Source organism: Carassius gibelio, chromosome B4 (genome assembly GCF_023724105.1).
Source record: "Carassius gibelio isolate Cgi1373 ecotype wild population from Czech Republic chromosome B4, carGib1.2-hapl.c, whole genome shotgun sequence".
NCBI lineage: Eukaryota > Metazoa > Chordata > Actinopteri > Cypriniformes > Cyprinidae > Carassius > Carassius gibelio.
In genome coordinates this window covers 16,423,375-16,445,762 of record NC_068399.1, presented here as the reverse complement: position 1 = coordinate 16,445,762, position 22,388 = coordinate 16,423,375, and the positions used below count along the sequence as shown (strand labels likewise).

At 36.7% G+C, this 22,388-nt stretch overlaps 1 long non-coding RNA gene across 2 annotated transcripts; it reads right to left on the bottom strand.

Moving 5' to 3' along the window:
• Positions 1-21,759, bottom strand: LOC127956966 (uncharacterized). 2 transcript variants are annotated; one of them, XR_008153676.1, is made up of 4 exons: positions 21,268-21,759; positions 20,320-20,390; positions 17,522-17,574; positions 1-2,764 (listed from the first exon to the last, which is right to left on the bottom strand). It is a non-coding gene; the product is annotated as an uncharacterized LOC127956966 (long non-coding RNA). The 2 variants fall into 2 exon arrangements; XR_008153675.1 differs by having other exon boundaries at positions 1,061-1,602; positions 21,268-21,757.
• Between the last annotated feature and the right edge of the window lie 629 nt (positions 21,760-22,388).

The window sequence follows — 22,388 nt, the reverse complement described above, 5'->3', positions numbered from 1 at the left end:
TTTTCTTATAACACATTATCTGTTTTATTTCTCATTCTCTGATGCTGATTCTCAGGCGTTCATTTACTTGCTTGTTTACTACAGGACCTGCGAGCAGGGAGTCGGGACTTGGAGCATGTGTTGTGTTGTACATTGCATTAAAGTTCATTTGAGGATACAATTTTGGTTTTGGGTCGGCTGCCAACTCCCAAACAGTGAGCTGTTCTGTAAGGCCCCATCCTTCACAAGGCTCAGAGACTATGATCAAACGCCAATCAAAACAAACTCTTTATGGTACTTTTCAGGGCTCAACCTCAGAGCACTTTAATGCACCATCGCTGAGATCATTTTAAAAAGACTCTCGTGTGATTTAAAAGCATGTATGTGTTCTGGGGTTAGAGTTACCAAAGAGCGATAACGGCTATAGTGAGTCTTCACAAGGTTAAAAAGCACAGCGGGCTGGTCACTTTTCCGCATTTAATAAGTCCATCCAATGCGATTCATAGATATATAACAAAAAATATGTCATATATATATATATATATATATATATATATATATATATATATATATATATATATATACACACATTAAACGGAAGCAAAGAGAAAATTATGTCAAACATTACTTCATGTGTCAAAAAATACCTTACTAAATACTAAAATGCACCTTAACCCTATCAGATCTAAACATACGATTGAAGAGGATGCCAAAAGCACAAACTAAAATAAAAAATTAAATGAAGATTAACAAGCCATTCATGAGATCTCAGTTCCTAATAACTGTCTGCAGGACCTTTAGAGTATATTTTCTTTTCCTCCCAAATTAACACCAGGGTTTCCAACACTATCAGACAAGAACAACTTAAAAACGCATCCTAAGGAATTTGCAGCCATGTGTTGCAGATTCACATCAATGAACTGCAATTTCCCACCCATAATTATGCTTTTGAGGATTGGGCAATGAGTAAAAACTAATAACATGAGCTTCATTAACCTGCAATTTTTCATCAGTGAAGAGAAAAAAAAAAACAAACAGACAAAAACAACAGCGTCTCAATATAGACAACATAACACTCCCATGAAGCAAAAAAATTAATTAAAACACAACAAGACAAGCCTGGCACAGATTAAAGAAGTGAGACGCATTTCAATCCTGGTTGGTGGCCTAGTTCATCAAATGAGAGTTGGAGTTCCACAGAAAAAGCAACATTTTTAAGATCTGAAATGTACATCAGTGTCTAAATCTACCGCAAAATATCTAGAGTATACATATATATTTAGAGAAAAATGTATGTTTAATAAAAACAAACCCACATAAACCTGACCAAGTGGATTTGTTAAGGCCCAGTGTATGTTTAGAAGATGTTTAAGCCAATAAAGCCACATTTAACACAACATGACAAAAAACAGCTGGGAAATTTATCAGTAAACCACTGAAAGATCTGATCGGCCAAACATGTATTTTTTGCTTGGGACTCATAGGAAACGTCATTTTCAGACACCCTTTTCCTCCGACGCAGAGGTAGCAGTGAGCTTGCAGCGGTGGTGGTCTCTCCTGGGCCCCCCTGGGCACGTGTCTACAGGACTCCTCAATTACAGAGGTGAAATCTGAGGTCAGCCTCTGTAGAGAGAGGAACAAAGGGCACGACCCACAGGTCAGAAGTGCTAGACTGCGAGCAGGCTGGTTCCCATTGAGAGGGAGGGTGCTGTTTGCTTTGTGTAGGTAAAGAGTACTAAAACACAGACAAACAGAGATTAAGAGGTGAGCCCCTTAGGACTGTCACTCAGAGGGCCCCTCCATCAACTCCGATTAACTCCCTTGACCTCTGCCTGCCGTCAGAAGACGCTTAATGACCCTTACGGCTCGCCGCGGCACTGACAGAAACATGAGCGGAGCTCTCTGACACCAACTGACAACAACAATAATAATAATGTATTTCATTTAAAAGATTTGTTCATTTAAAGACAAGATTCCGTATAAGATTGGTCTATAAAGAATTGCACTAGTTGTTTTTTTTATAATTAAAGCATTAAAACCAGCAACTGAAAAGTGATCATATTTTAAACTAATTCATATTTGAATATTATTTAACACAAATAAAATGAATGAGAAATAAATAAATAAAAAGATAACTACCTTGACTCTTCACTGTTACTGTCTGAAATGAAAGTGTCTTTCAAACTATAATAATACAAATAAATGAGAGTTATGATGGATTACATTAAAGAAATAAAAACTGATAATTTACTACAACATGTTTTAACTGATTCTGTGGGTGTGATTCAATTTTACCACAAACTTGGAATATGCCATAATTACACACACACACACACACACCTTGTTCTTGCTCTGAGAAAATTTGCGATGCGAACTATATTTATGTTTGCTGTTGTCTTTGTCCTGTCAGTTAATTTGAGGACAACTGTTTTTCTCTTCCATTTATTAATCATAAGCCCAAGCACCTGGTATGGTATTGTTTAAGATTTTCTCATCCCTTTCCTAACACTGCAAACTAAAACATTTTAAAGAATCTGCAATTCTACAGAAAAAAAGAAAATGATGTTTCAAAACAGCTTTTTCTAGAGCAGTAATAGTACCATCATTTGAAGCAACAATATCACATAAGGTTAAAATGATTTTGTGTCCATAAGAGAAAAAAGTTCAAGAGCTCAATAATTCCAGATGAAATCAGTAAGGATTAGCGTCTGCGTTTCGGATCCATCGGGATACGACTGCATAATTTCGCAAGGGTGGGGCAGCTGTGCTACAGTACAGTAAAGGTCTGAAATCACAAAATGGAGGACAGTTAGACAACATGGCGGTCACTTCCGATAAGAGCATGCGCCTATGTCCACGCAGGCAGGATGACACTCCCTGCGTGTACTCATGCAGATGTCTGTATGATAAATAAAACAAACATATTTTTGTCTAACAAGTGTTGATATTTTGTATCGAAAGAAATTGTGCAGTGTGATAGTTACGGCTCTGCAGAACCGTAGGCATAACCTTGAACATGTGTGTTCAGAATGCCAAGCCACTACATCGACGGTCAGCACTGCTTAACAAAAGACTAGAAAGGAAGAATCATTTTAAAACAAATAAATAAATATATAGTTTAAAAAAAAAAAAAGTTGGGAAAAAAGGTCAGAAGAGAGAAAAAAAGCTTTGTTCTGATCTGTGTTTGCATGCAAGTTACTTTCTACACGGTGTGACCTTCTAACCAACCACTATTAAGATGAAAATCACTAATCAATAAAAGATTGTGGGAAAAAAGTTATGAACTATACATTTATTTTGAGAGATGTTAAAAAGAATGAGCGATTAGATGTTTTAGAGAGAAATTTTAGACAAGTTTGAGAGGAAAAAAAAACCTTTAAAGAGAGAAATGGTTTATGCATTTATAGAAATACATTTTTAGAAGTGCTATGATGGGAAATGTATTTTATGATACTGAATTCTGCAAACAACTGATTTGTAGTAACAAAATAAAAAGGTTGTTTCCCATCATTTTACTTTATGGGATTTATTTAATTTATTTTTGGTTATTTATCTCAGAAACATTTACTGTAATTTAGCAGTGTAAACACTTCTTTTTTAAAGACAACACAAATGAATAAAATAAGTATAAGGCACATTAGGTGTTGCAAACAGACCACAATATGACAAGGGCTGAATGACTTTTCAATATTCATGATGGAAAAATGGAAATGTCACTATTTTTTTTTTATTTGTTAAAAAAATATATAAGTGGTATTCTACATGTATTATTTTTATTAACATAAAAAGAGAAAACATCTTCTGTTTCCATACAAAGACAATTCAGAAATCTATTGAGACCATTAAGTGTCTGATGCAATGTAATTTAACTTTCTGTCGGAAGAAAAAAGGAATGAGAATATAGATTTCACCCATTTCTTCAACTTTTCACCTTCAGACAGAATAACAGAAAGATTGTACAATTTATGTTCTCATTTAAAAAGTTTAACAAACCACCTGAACTTGATTTGTCCTCCTTTTTCTTTTACCGGCAGTGGAGATTCAACAAAGCCAGAAGTTTGATCCTATTAGCAATTATATTGATTCACCATTTAATAAATTATTATTTTTTTTAAAGGCAGAACTAAGTCTTTAAAATTATAATATTCCTAACACACTTCTGAATTAGAACAATTGATACTCTAAAAGTAAAATGGTTTTAATACAGTAAAATATATGACTGAATGGCTCTTCTCTCTTTTATTTGCTTAAAACAAGTCATTTCAACAAAGCACATTTTAATTTTAAATCACTGTGTAATCAGGTTGTGGAATTCTGGTTTAAACAGGAATAATACAACAATAATTTTATTTAAACACTTTTTTTTCTTAAACTTTCCTTACATGCTATTTTTATATATACATTTTTATTAGGTGTTGATTTCTTGATTAAATGGCTTTGCAATATTAAAAATAAACTTTATTCTAATGAATAGTAATGAATATGAAAGCATCATTACAAAATCTGTCAATTCATATCTGAAAGTCAAATGACATACTTTAATTTTTTCATCTTGTTTTCTTTATTTTTAAATCAGTGCAATAACATCTGTAGGGATTTTTGCTATTTACATAATACAGTTATTAAACTACTGAGCTTGGAAGTTTTTAAGAAATATATATATATATATTTTTTTAGATCATCACACTCATGTGCTGTTATGTGTTATTTTTGTACTATTCTGTAACAAAGTCAAACAGTACTACAGTAGCATTAATTAGGAACGAGTTGATTATGGAGGTCTTAATTTAACGGTTAAAAAAAGAAATGAATTTATTAGTTTTTTGACTTCACTTATGAATTTATTTGTATCTGACAGCTAGAAATACAATTAAACTTTTATAAGCTACTTTAAAAGTAACTCACCTTAAAAAATTCAGTCATGTGGGGAAAAAGGGACAAAAAAAAAAACAGTACAGACTTTCTCCGTGTCCACTTCACAAGAGCTCACTCGCATGGCCGCTAACTGCCGCATGCTCCAATCTCCAGAACTTTCTGCTGAGCACTTTGTGTTTGGAGAGAGGAGCAGGATTCGGTGGCACTTTGATTAACTCTGAAACTACCAAAAACTATCAGACCATTTCAAAATAAAAACACAAGTCAAAAAGCACAATTGAAAATTTAAAAGATGCAGTATTTTTGACAAGACATGCAGGCAGTTCACCGAACCAAATATATCACTTTAAGCTGTAAGGGAAAGGGCATAAACCAAAAAAGTCATTATTCTAACATATGATTAGCAAATATTTAACCACAAATGAACTCCTGCCCACAGATTATAAATAAGTTTTAAACCGTGTTAAATTATAAATGACTTCTGATGCATTCAAAGATTTTAAGAGAGGAAAAGCTGTTTGAAGCTACACACAACAAACCTTCAATCTTTAAACTGCATGCTCAAATTAATTGCTACGTCCGTATCCAAATATTTCCCCAACACACAGTGCAGGCATCATTCAGTGCCGTTCACTCCCCCACTAAATAACCTCTGATGCATGTTAACTCTCATCTCCACTCCAAACAGCCTGTCCATTCTGGTTTGCTTCTAATAATACATTTTAACACACCAGTCCTTCTTTATTTTCCTTAGTGCTGGAGAGCTGTGTGTGTGTGTGTGTATATGAGGGGAATGGGGACAGTTCTGGCACTTAAAATGTTCTGGCTCTTAAAAGCCAGCACAGACTGCTTTTGCATGTGCCACGTCACTTTGCCTCCGAATGGACAAGACCTCCAGAATTTGCCCCAGCTGAGCCTTCTACACCCAGTCAACCCTCTTACCCCGCAACCGCCAACGACCGAAGGAAAGGTTGTGCCGGATGACACTCTGATATCAGCACACCCTCTGGATGATGAAATTCTATATATAAATGTTTTTTTTACTGCTGATTTATTAGGGTTGGGTACCGAACCCTAGTAACCAGTATGTACTAGAACTGAATCAGAACACAGAGCAAAACGATTGAAATATTTGTCCTGGTTCTACAAAATGGACATAGGAAGCATTGTGCTTCGCTAGAACATTTTTAGCGGGGCTACAGAGATAAGCTCCATAAACTGTACACAAATTGGTCATCGCCTCAGAGACGGTACACTTTAAATTTCATATGAAAATGGTGGCAGACCTCGCCTCCTCCGTGTCTTTCAGCACACTCTTCCATCCGCAGACCGCAGCAGAGCAGAGCGAGTGGACTTAAACAGAAACAGAGAACACTTGATTGTTATAATATCTGTATCTTTGTCATAAATACAGGTTATAAAAGGTCACGAGAGAGCAATTGGTTTCCCATCTACTGTAATGTTTCCACTGTGTTCACCTCTCATCTCACCACAGCTGTTTCCTACAACTAAAATGTGGGCTACATATATACATACATAAACACATATGAATGCATAGTTTATAAAACGATCATGTTGCTATTTTTATCTGAAAATGTTATCTTTAACATAAAACATATTACAGTGCATATGGCATACAGTCATTCACAGAACTGATTAAAGGGGGGATACAATGGTGTTTCGTGTATTCAGAGTTGTTCACAGTGTTAAAGAGATGGATTCTCATGCTAAACATGGCCAAAGTTTTAAAAAAATAGTTTAGAAGAATGACTGAGAATTTCTGTGCCAAAAATTTTACTCCCGGGTTGGTACAAGTTTCGGCTGGGTTTTTTTGATCGTGGATCTAATGACGTAGATGAGAACGGAAGTCCTTATAAGAACATTTCTTCCAGAGAAGCACGCCCGTGCACACGTTGGCCAGAGGAGAGCGATACCGTGCACATCAACGTGCTTCAAAATCGTCGGCAGCGATTCATAGGATTTGTTCGAGAATGCCTCCAAATAAGTGCATTTTTGGATGTGAGGGAAAGTTTACCGTGTTCAGCTTCCCCAAGAACCCAACGTTACATGAACATGTTTGTTTTTCCAGGGCAGCAGCAGAGTGTAGCAAGTGCGTTTGTGTGTTCTGGTCATTTGAGTGACGAATGTTTTATAAACAAGGCCCAAGTCGATGCTGGATTTGCACATCTTTTGCTATTAAAACATGGAGCCATCCCTGTGATAAAAGTCACCATTCATGTAAGTACAATTGCATCAGATTTCTGTATTTTGTTGGAAATCAGCACATAAGTGGATATATGTTAATGGAAACAACACAAAACAACAGTATTATAACTCCGCTCACTGCACGCCTCCAGTAGCTCGGCTTTTTCCGGAAAGAATCGGAAAGCTGTATTTTTCTTTTATAAATATGATAAAACTTTTTGGATATATGAAGGATGCAGTACTACTCTATTAGGTACTCAAGATTAACATGAGATTAGGTGAAACGGTGTATATTATGTACCCTTTAAAGACAATGACAGACAGCACTCAGTCAATTCAATTATTTGAGTGATTGACAGAGATGTGTGGTTTTGTATTAAATATTGTTTTGTATTAAATAATGACCCAGAACGTGAAATACATTTATTAGCGTTAGCGTAAAGGAAGCACAGCTGGGGAAATGAGTGAATCCAAGGAGCATGTGAATGCTATATATAGTTATCCATGTTTTTTTTTCATTTTTTTTTCTTAAAGTATCAGTTCATAACCATTTTAAAATAATTTATTTGGCACCGGTATCATAAAAAACCCAATCGATACCCAACCCTACAGATAAGTGAAGCATGATTTTAATAATAGCAAGACTAATAAACTTTGTAGAGTAATTTCCTTTTTTTACTTAGCTCAGCTTCAGACTAAATTTAGTCACTATGCTTGTTAAATTGTAAATTTTTTAAGTTGTTAAATTTAAAAAGCATAAACACATTATCTGGGCCAGACTAGCATTTGTAGATGATCTTAGTTATGCAGTTTTTAGTTTTATTTAATACAGCATAAAATCCCTTAGTATTGCATCATCTATATTTCTCAATCGTTCCTGAAGCACCATAAAACGTTGGCCTAGAAGTCAGCTTTCTCTCCTGGGAATGACAATCTCTGCCTAGGTCATCATCGCAAGTCTATAATAACATCGAATTTTTAGAAGAACCACACGGAATGTGGCACTTGTCATTGCTGGTGTTCAAGGACGTTATCTTGGTTAAAATTCATTTTAAAAGGATGATTATAGGTCAGTGGAGGCTCATTATCGCAAGCGTATTATCTTGTCATGGTTTTTCTTCTTATTTTTTTTTGTTCCATTAATTGTCTGCGCGTGAGTGTTCTCCCGAAGGGAATCCCAACCTTTAATAGGCTGAGGTGAACATGGTGCAATATCTGCCCGGTGGCTGCAAGGCAACGTCGCTTTCAATGCTCTAGTTCCAAGGCCTCTGTCGACTGAGGCCCAACAGACATGCACACTCAAGTGCCACACGCTCTGCTCGTCATCAACTGACAGCATTAAAGGGCTGTGTGGAATTTTCAAATCATAATTACATCACAATTGGCGAATAGAGTGCGTTATGCTGCACTGGAACATTATCTGATCTATAGCTAAGAATTGTGTTATTCTTATTTAATGAATCTTTAATGAGACAAATTCACTTCAATTTGATCTGGAATGGAATAAGATAAGATTTTGTCCTCACATTTCTTATGTGAGCTTCTAAGGCTGAAAGTCACTATCCATTCCCTCCATGGGGGTTTCTCCACTCAGCCCGGTAGAGTTTGGTGTGGTTGGGGGTGAGGGGTTATAGATGTCAGTGGTCATGAACGTGCAGGCTATAACAAAAGCAGTCTTTATGTAGCATGCATGCTGATCCAGCAGCCCACATTTTGTGCTGCAATTCACTTGTCCAGCTCAGAAGGGACAATAAAGGGCCACAAGAGAGATGCAGAGATTGACTACTGCCTTCCTGTGGCCACACTAAAAACATTGTCAAAAGCGCAAACACAAACACTGTAAAAATGTTAGTAAAGCTAACAGTGCTAATAGACATTCTCTTATGTGGCTAGTATAAATAAATTATTATGACTGATTATATTAGACAAAACAAATTAAATAATTTCAAGAGTTAGATCAAATCAAATATCAATCAGGGGAACAACTTATTTTCACTTTTTACATATCATATCAGATGGTCATGATTGATATACTAAAGTATATAAGACTAAAATAAAGATATTTTATTAAAATGTTAGCTTCTGACTAAAAATAGGTCAATAAATAAAAGTATTTAAAAAATTGCACCACCATGTCTCTGATAAATAGAGATGCACCGCAGTTTTCTTGGCCGATTCAGATATCTGAGTTTTTTTTATAAGTGTGATCTGCCGATACCGATTTTCGCTGATTCCGATTTTCTTTCTAAAAACTACAATTTAGAGAATATACAAACAAAAATGTACTTTTCTTCAAAGCTAAATTTTATTTTTATAATAAAATAAATTATTAAACATTACAATTTCCCAAGTTACAGGATCTTCACTCACTTAAATAACTCTCAAAAAAATCTAAGTGCTCTGAGACTAGAAATAACTATTAACTGAAAAGGAGTTGCTTTATAAAACAAAACAACTTTATAAATGGATTTTTTTCTCTTTTTTACTTGTCTTAAAAAAGTCAAAATATCCAATGAATGAATAAAACTGAAGTGTACAATACTCTTCCAAATAATTATAATGCAATAAGTGGGTAATAAATGTTGCCAGCATATGTATAGGCAAAATGCGTGCCTTAAAACCCCCGCAGTTTATGTTAGCCTTAAAAGTTAGCAGAACACAAATAGCAGACTTAGTGTCTTCTTCAATAAAAAACTTCAACGTAAATGGCGTGTTTGCATGCGGCTGCACTCACAGCTGCAAGTAGACGGATTGCCTCAAAATGGGAAAGACATGAGACTGATCGGCCACGGCCAATCACCGATCATGCAGATAATCAGCCTATTCCCATGCCTCTTCTTATTCGTTTTTGTTAATAAATGTTTTGTAAGCTACTTTGTCATTGTATCTCATGGTTTTATTGTTGTTGTGCTTTTTAATTAAGAATAACAATGAATCCATCTTTTGATTTAGTCTTGAAAAGCGAAAGTTGTACGGAAAAAAAAAAATTATTGTAAAACGTGACAAGATCATGAATTCGACAGTGAAGCACCCAAAGCCACGCTTATAACACAGCAAAATAGGAATTCCCATTCTAATCACAAATAATACTGATGAAAAAGAACGGGTTGAATGCTAACCACTTTTGTTACCATATATAAACTATGATAAAGCATCCATTGATTAATCCAATGCTGTAGTGCAAAAAAAATAAAATAAAGTTTGTTGCAAAAGAAGCGGGTTTGAAATGACATGGGGGTAAGTGATTCATGTCAAAATTTTAAAGTTGGGGGTGGAGTAACGCTTTAAGAAATAAAATAATATAATTAAAATAAGAAATAGTTCACCCAATAAATGTCATAATTTGATCACTGTCATAGTCATAATTTTTGTACACTGTACAACACAAAAAGGGAACTTTTGAAGAATATTGATGCTTCTCTCATCCATTCAATAGGGAAATCAGGACCAGCTCTAAAAAAGTAAAAATGCACCACCAAATCTACTTGGAATGACTTTATGAGAGGAACTGACGGAAATTAAAGTCATTATTCACTGAAATATGTATTAAAACCTGCCTCACAGCTGCAGTTATAATTTAGTTTCACATTATGGAAAAAGCCGCTTGGCCATTCTGCTGTAAATAACTCTATTTAAATTACCCAGAAAAAAGAAACTCAGATGACATTACACTGAACAAATAATGACAGAATTTTAACTTTTAGGTAAACTATTTCTTTAATTAAACTAAAGGAATGCAACTAAACTGGTACTTGTTATAAATTAACACATGCATGTACACAAAAACTGTAATTCTTAAAAATGCCCCCTCCCCCTCAAAAAAATCAAGGAGGTTGTGACAAGTGAGAAACTTTTGTCATGTCTATACTTCCTTCTCTGTATGTGCACATGCATGCATGAGATTGACATATGGAAAGAACAGAGTTAAAGCTTTGAGGATAGGGCCATGAGCTCACTCTAGGATTAATTATGAAGACCTAGGGCTTCTGGTTCTGCCTGTGTGTGTGCATCTAAGAAGCTATGTGTCAGCACTGCAGTCATTCAAACTGCTTACAAACAACAGTCCTGAATGGGCTCCATTTAATCAGGTATGCTCTGTGTTCTGCTGCCTCAGTGTGCAGATCTACAGACACACGCATGCACGACCATGCACAGGCTAAATAAGCATGTTCAAGTGTGATAATCAAATTATTGTTGGTGTTTGCTTGAGGGTTACCAGGGGCCTCTCTTCAATCTTATTCCCAGTTTAGAATTAATCACTCACCAGACATCTGAGGTGTTGCTACACACACACACACACATGCATGCACAAACACATTCCCAGGGAGACAGGCAGAGTTTATCATGACAACCAAGGAAGGGCAAAAGAAGGTTGAGAGACAGGAGAGAAAGGAGAATAAGAGGAGAGAGGGTTCCTCTGCATGTTAGCTTGGTCTCTATTGACCTGTAAAGCTTTGTGACTGGAACAAATGCAAATGGCGCTGACTTGCTCACACAAAATACTAAAGGGCTATTCAAATGAGCCATTGCCAACAATACAACACTGGCCTACCCATGGAGCAGCCCTCGTCTGGAGCTGGGCCTTCAAACTCAACAAAACAGGTCTATGAGTGTTTCAGTGGATGTTTGTTTAAAAAAAATTCAGCATTTTCTGCATTGATTGTTCATGTCATGACTCTCATTTAAGAATTAAACAAACTCATGCCAATGGTCAAGCCAAAGTTACTGTGTCAGGGTGTTTAACAGCATCACAGAGCCAAAATGTACTTTGGGAAATGCACTCTTTGGGAAATCTACAATTAAGTTTTCTTATAGGGGTCAGAATATTGCCACATCTAAGTAAACATAGCTTTAAACATGCTTTAGCTTCTTAGTCCTTTGAAAGATTAATTGACAAAAGAATTTCAAATGTTTTTGTTGTGAATGCAGAAAAGGCAATCCATAACTGACTAACAAATGCAACTGCTTAAGGTTGACACAATGGTCACTTGAATGTGACAAGGGAGGATCTTTAGAAGATGACGCATGTAGTTCTACAGGTCATATAATATCAGTCAAATAAAAATCACATTAGTAATAGCCTGACGGTGAGCTGAGGTTAATCATTTAAAAACACCATTAGGCACAAGCATTTCACTTGCTCATAAAAAAAAAAAAAAAAAAAAAAAAACTTATGCCTATGCAACTTCTGAGATTTATTACATGCCAAACAAAAAGTTTATGTAATAAAATGTTATGCGTGGCTATGTTCTCTAACAATTAAATAACTCAAGGCCACAGTTCTGCTAAAGCCGGATGATTTTATTACTACGTAAGATAATGTCACAAATTTTGACTCTGATTTATCATTATGCAAACTAAACAGTCCTAATTTGGTTTATGTCAGTGCAAATTGGTGATTTGCTGTAGTTAGGAAGAAGTTTGGATGTAACAATTCCATTATCACGCACCTAAGGAGAGCAGATGGAATAAGCTCACAGTCACACAGATTGGGTTCTTATGTTACAGCTGGACGGAGCAGAACAGAACACTTTAATTTTTACAAAGTTGCAATATTTTTAACTTGACAGTGTCTTAAAACATGGCACTCATGGTGAAAGATGCTGAAAAAATGAGCATGTCTAAATGAGTCAGTGCATGTACAACTGTAGGAGAAATGGCGGAGAATAGATGGAATAGGATCAAGCAGACAAGTAGTAGGATGATTAGAAAGGATGAGTTTGGTGACTTAGAGAGTGAAGAGAAGGATGTGAATAAATGAGTGTATGGATGTTTGCACCACATATTTCAATATACAATGTGCCTGCATTGTGCAGTGGTTATGTGTAATATTTTTTTGTTTGTTATTTTTTTTCAAATCACAGACAAAAACAATAACACGTCTTGTATAAACAGAATCTAAGTAACCATGACGAACTCTGTTACAAAATTATGACTGTAGGTTATTTTCATTGAATCATATGGAAACAAAAATGTATTCATTTTGTATTATGTTACAAATATATACATTTATGCATAAAATGTACATGTATCCATTCAAAAATAAAATGGAATTTTAATTAGGTTCCGTTGGTGGCTTTTTTCAGCAAATATTGATAAATGCCATAATTTTAGTTAATTCTACTTATTAATTATAATAGTTATTAATTATTGATTAAATTAACTATATACATGTACTGTATCTGCCCCCATTCTTATGTGTTATATAAATACATTTATTATGCAGCTACTTAAATAACTGCAAATAAATAGAACTTATGAACTTAGCACATTTGTGTAAGAAACTGATTGGATGGGTCAATTACTGTATACAGTTTAGCGGTCATCATCTGAAAACAAAAAAAAAGATTCATGAATCAAATAATTCTAAAGGAAGTCAACAATGTGGATATTCTGTTTATCACTATTTATCTGTTAATGTGTCGATCAAAGAAAGCTCTGTAGTCTGTACAGATGGGAAATGACTGCAAAGACTGGGATGAAACCAGCCATGACAGTGTCACGCTGGTCATGTTTATGCCACACATTAGGCCTACAAAAAAAATTTGGTCTTTAAGCTTGTGTAAGCATGAGACTCTTTGCTAGAGATGAGAAAATTTTCGGCAAAAATGGCATTAAGTACTAACAGAGGGAGCATCAGAACACGCAAGAAAACATCTGGATGACACCTGTAAACGGCACATGACCTTTGATTATATCCACACTGCAGGAGACAAGGAAATGGGTCTAATGTGTGAAAGAGACCGTTAGATGATTGAGTGATAAAGTACATCTTCATAAACCAGCTGTTTTAAGTTGTCATCCTCCTCTCTCTTTTTCTCCACTGCACAATGCAGGCACATTGTTTATTGAAATATGTGGTGCAAACATCCTAAATGGGGCTCGCAAATTCCTAATCCGCTGGCAGATATTCTTCAGATTTTGGTAGCACGAAATAAATTTAAGTAGCCCGAAAAAAAAGAAAAAAAAACTGAACTTTTTTTGGCTGAACTTTACTGTGGACAAATCAGCATGATTAAAAACAACAAGTCAAAAAAGAAGGGGTGCAAGAGATTAAAAAAAACACGGCTCAGATCATATTGCATTATCATATCAGATTTTGAATAACAGATCGGGTCATTTTGCAGATCAGCAAAAAAATATGGTTATTATTTAAATAATAGAATACTTCTTTGGCTCCACAGAAAAAACTAGTGGCATATAGGGATTTAACGATTCACTCAACTCACGATGCGATGTGATACATGATACTGATTTCACGATACAATTTTCTCTCGATTTTTCTTTTTAAGAAAATGAGATTTAAGACAAATTATAAATGAAAAGGTAACCTTTTATTATTTCTCCAACGAAATGCTGCACAAATCCCAAATCAAATAATTAAATAATACAAATAAAATAAATGGCTTCATATAAACGAACTAATGCTTTGGCTGTGCTTTTTCCATTTAAAATCAGAGGCAACCACTGTGTTTTAATCACGATCCAAACAATATACTAAATAAATGTTAATTCGATTATAATTCGATTGTATAATTAAATATTGAAGCAAAAATAGAATGGTCTGATTTTAGCTTTGTGAACAACATGCAAATTACACACTCTGACAGCAGGTGATGCTTATGGAACAGCAGGTATTTATAGGTTGCTGCCACTTTAAGACAGAATGCACATATCCACATATGTTGTCAAGCTTTATATGTTACCCTTGGGAGATATCATCAGGAAATATGGTGTTAGCTTTCACTGTTATGCTGATGATTCTCAGCTCTATATTTCTTCCCGGGCACGCTGAAACACACCAATTTGAAAAACTAATGGAATGCATAGTCAATATAAAAAAAATGGATGACAAGTAATTTCTTACTGCTAAATTCTGAAAAAACAGATGTTAATTATAGGACCTAAAAACTCTGCTTGTAATAACTAAGAACACTGTCTAAGACTTGATGGTTGCTCTGTCAATTCTTCGTCATCAGTTAGGAACTAGGTGTGCTATTTGATCACAATCTTTCCTTAGAAAGCCATGTTTCTAGCATCTGTAAAACTGCATTTTTCCATCTCAAAAATATATCTAAATCACGGCTTATGTTCTCAATGTCAAATGCAGAAATGTTAATCCATGCATTTATGACCTCAAGGTTAGATTATTGTAATGCTTTATTGGGTGGTTGTTCTGCACGCTTAGTAAACAAGCTACTGCTAGTCCAAAATGCAGCAGCAAGAGTTCTTACTAGAACCAGGAAGTATGACCATATTAGCCCGGTCCTGTCAACACTGCACTGGCTCCCTATCAAACATCGTATAGATTTTAAAATTTTGCTTATTACTTATAAAGCCCTGAATGGTTTAGCACCTCAGTATTTGAATGAGCTCCTTTTACATTATAATCCTCTACGTCTGCTATGTTCTCAAACCTCAGGCAATTTGATAATACCTAGAATATCAAAATCAACTGCGGGCGGCAGGTCCTTTTCCTATTTGGCGCCTAAACTCTGGAATAACCTACCAAACATTGTTCGGGAGGCAGACACACCCTTGCAGTTTAAATCTAGATTAAAGACCCATCTCTTTAACTTGGCTTACACATAACACACTAATATGCTATTAATGTCCAAATCCGTTAAAGGATTTTTAGGCTGCATTAATTAGGTAAACCGGAACCGGAAACACTTCCCATAACACCCGATGTACTTGCTACATCATTAGAAGAATGGCATCTACGCTAATATTTGTCTGTTTCTCTCTTATTCGAGGTCACCGTAGCCACCAGATCCAGTACGTATCCAGACCAGATGGTGGATCAGCACCTAGAAAGGACCTCTACATCCCTGAAAGACAGCGGAGACCAGGACAACTAGAGCCCCAGATACAGATCCCCTGTAAAGACCTTGTCTCAGAGGACCACCAGGACAAGACCACAGGAAACAGATGATTCTTCTGCACAATCTGACTTTGCTGCAGCCTGCAATTGAACTACTGGTTTCGTTTGGTCAGAGGAGAACTGGCCCCCCAAGTCACCTTTATTTATATAGCGCTTTAAACAAAATACATTGCGTCAAAGCAACTGAGCAAAATTCAATAATGCAAAATGATAGTTAAAGGCAGTTCATCATTGAATTCAGTGATGTCATCTCTGTTCAGTTTAAATAGTGTCTGTGCATTCATTTGCAATCAAGTCAGCGATATCGCTGTAGATGAAGTGACCCCAACTAAGCAAGCCAGAGGCGACAGAGGCAAGGAACCGAAACTCCAAAGGTGACAGAATGGAGAAAAAAACCTTGGGAGAAACCAGGCTCAGTTGGGGCAGTTCTCCTTTGACCAGACGAAACCAGCAGTTCAATTGCAGGCTGCAGCAAAGTCAGATTGTGCAGAAGAATCATCAGTTTCCTGTGGTCTTGTCCTGGTGGTCGTCTGAGACAAGGTCTTTACAGGGGATATGTATCTGGATACTTTTCTGATTGCTTACAAAGTCTTTTCTGATTGCTTACAAAGTCTTGAGTAAATAAAATTATTTGTAAGGTACTGGGATGTTTGGCAAAAGTAAAGACAGAAAGACTAAATGTTTTCATTCGTGTCATGCTAATTTTACGCACTTGAAAATCCATGTAAAAATCAACATGTCAACCAACCTACACAGTGATGAACAGATTTAGAGAAAGACAGTCATAAAGAAGCCAAAAACCAACCCTGCAGATCAGACAACTTCACCGATAAGATAAATCATGTTTGATCAGTGTGGTTATGCACACTGAAGTGATCATTTTCAGACAATCTGTATACCGCGAACCTTTCATCCCAAATCTGCCTCCAATTTCAGTCAAACTGATGCAATGGGAGACTAACAGGTCAATCCTCATTATTTTTCTGCTCTGCCCACCATAGAAATAAGCACTCAAAGACGTGCCCTAGATTTGAACAACCCCACTGTCTGATGAAAGATTTGATCTGCGTAAGAAGTTCTGAATATGTAATCAAGTATCAGAACATTTAGAATTAGGCAATATGTATCATGTACATTCTAGTTGGGAAAGGACATATCTAGAATACCTGATATCTTCTTACTTCACCAAATGATCAACATGAAATGTTCATGGAAGATGAACAGAGAGGCCTCCCACACAGAATTCACATTTCAAAGAGACCACACGAATACTGCAAGCCTGCAGACTGGCTGCAGTATGCATTAAAGACGATGATTATACAAAATCTTTAAATACCGTAAAATAATTACGTATTATTGTAATATAAACTTTCTAACATTTAAGTAAAATTTAAATGTGTCCAGTACATCCAGATCAATTCAACAAAACAGTTTAAAATATGCCTATTTTTAAGCCAATAAAAATGTATTTAATTAATAATAAATATGATTTCCTTTACAAAACTGGCTTATTCTGGCATGGAGTGGTGCTGCAAGGGTGTGCTGTTGGTCACTTCAGTTTGTCAAATTGTTTCTCACCTGCGTGGTCCTGCAACACACATGTCTGTCAGTGTCATCCAAAATCCCCGAACCTGTGAACAACAAATCATAGTCTATAAGCATTCACTACAACTCAGTGAAAGGCACAAATGCTTCATATGTGCTGTGCATATGAATCCAAAACTGTTGTGAACAGCACAGCATTTTCATGGGTCACGACCCGGCTCAGTTGAGCCTGGAATGTAAAACCGAACCAAAGGAAGCAGAAAAGAACCCTGCAGGGGATTGTTTCATTTGCTCGCAGGATTCATTAAGTCATTTTTGACTCGGGATCTCAGCTTCTGCTCACTGTAAGCCCAAAAAATAGATGTTTTCTTGGCAGGAGCAAAAAAACCTAAGTTCAGCCAAAACAGACAATACAGCAGTATAAGGAGCTAAAACACATGCCAGATTGCAGAAGGGCGATTCAGAGCTTAGGCCCTGGCTTTCTCCCCCTCTCTAGAACGATCCGCAGTGGAAAGAAAAGCCTTTTCCCTGTCCTCAAATGAACTCAAACATGAGCTTCCTGTTAGACCCTGGGAGGAAACACCCAGCACATCGACCTCACAGTAACAGAGGAAGGCCTTCACTGCCGAATTCTTCTCTGCCTGCGAAATTGGGTCAAGCACTTATGAGCTCCTTGCTCATACCCACAAGTTCCCTCTCTGAACTGAACGCACACACACCGACACACATAAATCACATGCATGACCTCAGTTACCCATGCACATGTGCTCACAAAATGCGTCACCTGACATCTCCCTGCATGACAGGTAAAACACAACCCCGTGGCTGCAGAATGTGTGTCAGTCTGATTGTCCTCTGCTGCACTTGGAATCTGAGCAGCTTAGGCACGTCCCCCTGTGCTCTATAATGTTCCCGACTCCTGTCGGACACGTATTGCTCCAATGGCTCTTCCTCACATCTGTGCAACCTCTTAGTGCCAGCTTCAGACAGGCTATACAGGCTAAAAACTCAGGACACGCCCCTGACCTCAGCTGACACTACAGGCCACTCAAATCATCCGGCCGCTTGTATCCGAGAGCCACACAAAAGCGAGGACTGATTGTGTGAATGTGTCATGTTAGACGAGGCGCCTCCCCTCCCCTGTGGTGATTGCATTTTAAATTTAAAATGATGTATGCTTTTTTCGAAGGGTTAACCGAGGTAAACCGGCTTGGATTCAGGCCAGTGACGAGACAGATAAATTTATGACACTGCAGGCGCATATGATTGTTCGCCTTTTTGTAATATTGAAGGGATTGGTAGGCTTTGCTCAATTTAAGCAAAGTCTTTGCAAAAGATGGCGGCAATGTGTCGTCGTCATTATCAAATCCTTTCAAAAGGCCAAGTGAAACACTCCGATTATAGCACCGAGTCCAGGTCATGTTGACACATTACATGTTTGGCCTTCTGTCTCTGCTGACAAGCAGCAAGAGAAAAAGGGGAGAGCGCACTGAAAAACTTGAGGCTGATCTCAAAAGCAGAGGAGGGATGGAGGGGAAAAAAAGGCTGAGAGAAAAAGAATATGACAATACCATACGCCAAATTTCTGTCATCTGTTGCAAAGAGTTTGGGGAGACATTCCTGTGGGATTGACAGTTTGGCGTGGCTGTAGCACCAGGGGCTAGTCATGGAAAGACACTTCCAGCGTGCACACACACTTTACGAACTCAGCAAGACCTACGGAATGCAATCTGGCCTCGGTCGTGCGCTCTCAGCATCGGCCTGGCCTGAGCCTTCCTGCCTTGGGTTACGTAGCTCTGTGTTCAACGGCGGTTTGGTTATTTCCCCGACAGGAGATGTAAATGAAAAGATATTTTTGGCAAGATAACTCCAGTGCTGAGTGACAACATTAAGACAACTGGAAACAGATTGCTGGAATGACTGATGACCTTTTCCTTTTCTTTTCTTTTCTTTTTCAGTTGTTTTTTGAAGTGATTACCTCATCTGCATTCTGAATATCTCCTTCGGTCTCAAAAGGTGTATGGCTAAAAAAGTGAATGTGGAAAAAATTTTAATATACAGGCCCTTCAAAATAATGAATGCTGTTGTTTACAGTGAGTGTTGGGGTCACATTAAGAGGCACACATATGTAAAACATCTGACTGAGGTTTTATGTAAAACCTCAGAAATACCTAAAACTAGTTTTAGAGGTTATTTCTATTTATTCAAAATGCAAACAAGCAATGTTAAGGACAACTAAAGCACATCAGAATTTCTCTAATGCACTTGGTCTGCCAAAACTACCACTGACAACAAATTCAAAACACATTTTACAAATGGAGAAATAAATCTGGCGGTGATAAAATTGTGCTTTCAAAATATATTTAAAGTTGTTTATGTTCCTACTGAGTAAAAAAAAAAAAGTTTGTGCTTATTTCAGTTTAGCAACTGATTCACAGACGAAAATTAGAGCATAAGCAGGCCAAATTAGCCTTGGTTAGTAATCGCATAATCAGCATAACGAATCTCAAAGGATGTTAGTTAACATATAGCATGTGTGTGTAACACACAGAGCGGTCAACAACCAGAAGTAAAGCCTCAGAGACACATAATGAGATGTACAAATCATTGTACTTTCAAATCTAATAATAATACATTATAAAACACATATGCACAATAAAGCATGATGCGCGCATGAAACTATAGTTTACATTATTCAATAGGCTTCATCATTCAACATCTCTCTGATGTACTTGCACAAAACATCTCACTTTCGGCATATAACAGCAGATAATCACATAAAATTACTTTTGGTTACTCTGAAAAAAATGATAATCAAGATAAAGTCATACCAGATAAAAGGAGGACGTACATTCCATCTCTGGGTTGAGTCCGAAAGAGATTTTCGCCATTTCAAGCCCCACTGCAACACAGACAGACACACACACACACACACAGTCTTACATTTCAGAAAGAGCTATATTCTCACTGGCTGTAAAAAAAAAAAATAACATCTACAACAATAACATCATGCAGAGAAATAAAACCTTTGTAAAATAACTTGCATGTATTTCGATAAGTGCATTATCATCAACTCTAAAAGGTGTATATTGTCTGAGGACTTTGTTTATGCCAGATACAAGACAAGAAAGCCAACTAAGATATTAGAGCATGCATTCTCAGTACAAAAGAGGTCACAGAATATTTTTAGTAATAATAATATCAGTTGAGATTCATTTATTAATTTCAATATATTGAATGACACACTGTTCTACAACCTGATATAGACTGGATGAAATAGGTCTGAAAAAAATAGTCCGGCAAGAATATTTTAGAGAGCAACCCCGTTTATGAAATACACACCTTAGATTTATTTTTCTTTTAAATGAGAAGACCATAGCAGTCTCTTGGTGCCTTTAGTAAGAGAGAAGAATCTACACAAACCCAAAGAAGAGAGCAGCACGATCGATTTTTTGAAAAGCATGAACAAAAAGGTCTGGCCATGAGAAACTGACCTCTTTTCTATCTCTAATGTGTCTATAACTCCATTATTCTCCTCAACATGCACAAATAGAATGAGTTATTCCTCGTTTAATTCATTCGAGTGCGTGCTCGACAGATATTTTACATTTGATGCCAGGAAAATAAGCTGTGAAAACTAGGCTACAGTTCAATAATGCCCCATATGCCGGCTTCGTATGATGGGCGCATATAATTTAAAGCGTAACCGCGAAATAAAAACAAAGAAGATGAAAAAACGACCGATGGGACCAACTAAAACATGATAACGGACAACTTACATTATTCGCTTGAGTCCGCTTCTCAGCCTCGTCTGGGTCATTCGTGCTCCTTTAGCTGTCGTTAGAAACGGCCAACGGCAAAACAAACAAACAAAAGAAACTTGAAGGGAGTCGTTGGGTAAATCACGACGACCGTTTTTATTCTCCAAGTTCAGGCTGAAATGTTCTGTCGCGCGGAGGTTTACACACGACCGTTAATGCAGTCTGTCTGCGAGAAAACTATCAAAACCTTCTCATCTACACACAAAAAACATGACGACACACTGCGTCTTTTAAGGGTAACGTTAGTTTGGTTTTTGTAATGATCAAGAAGAGATGTTCATCCTCCCAACAGCCAACGGACGAAAAGCCTTACACTACCGTGAACTAGATCACACAAGTTCAACTAAGGTGAACTATGATTCACACACACACACACACACACACACACGAGAGCGCGCGCACCGACCGTTACACAAGAGCCAGACAGCAGCCGCTGACCTATAATCTAATATCAGCACAAAATAACACACGGTTTACTCTTATTCACACTGGATATATAACGGTGGTGGCTGTGGGCTTTTCTTTTTTGTTAATTCACGGGCCCGTCTTGCTCGACCCGTTCTGCAGATGAACAGCTCGACGAGTCCGTTTTCAAACAGACGACAAATCTGAGGTAAAAAAAAAAAACAGGGTAAATAAATATTAAGTTTCGAATTGAGAGGTTTGTTATGGTTGATCTAAATAACTTAAATTAAAATAAAGTAAATAAAAACGGGATTTGATAAAAATCCTTGATGTTTGATTTGTTTTATATCTGTGGAAGAGGGTTAGGAATTATATTTGCTCATTTGTTGATTCCTTAAAGCTAATAAGACATTCTAACGTTACCTGTTGCATTCCCGATTTATGTAGCTTAGTATTAATAAAATATTTTAAGTAACGTTAGTATTTAATATAAATGTCTCCATGTGAAATATTTAAAGGCGTTTAGCCATTCCATAAAGTTTTTAATAACTGTTTGTAGATGTCCAGGGTCTTGTAATCCGTCGTTTAACCCATTTAATCCCAACATTTTCCCAGCTGAGTGAGCACAAGTATTTTACTTATTGGATGGTGGATGAAATAAACCTTTTGTAAAA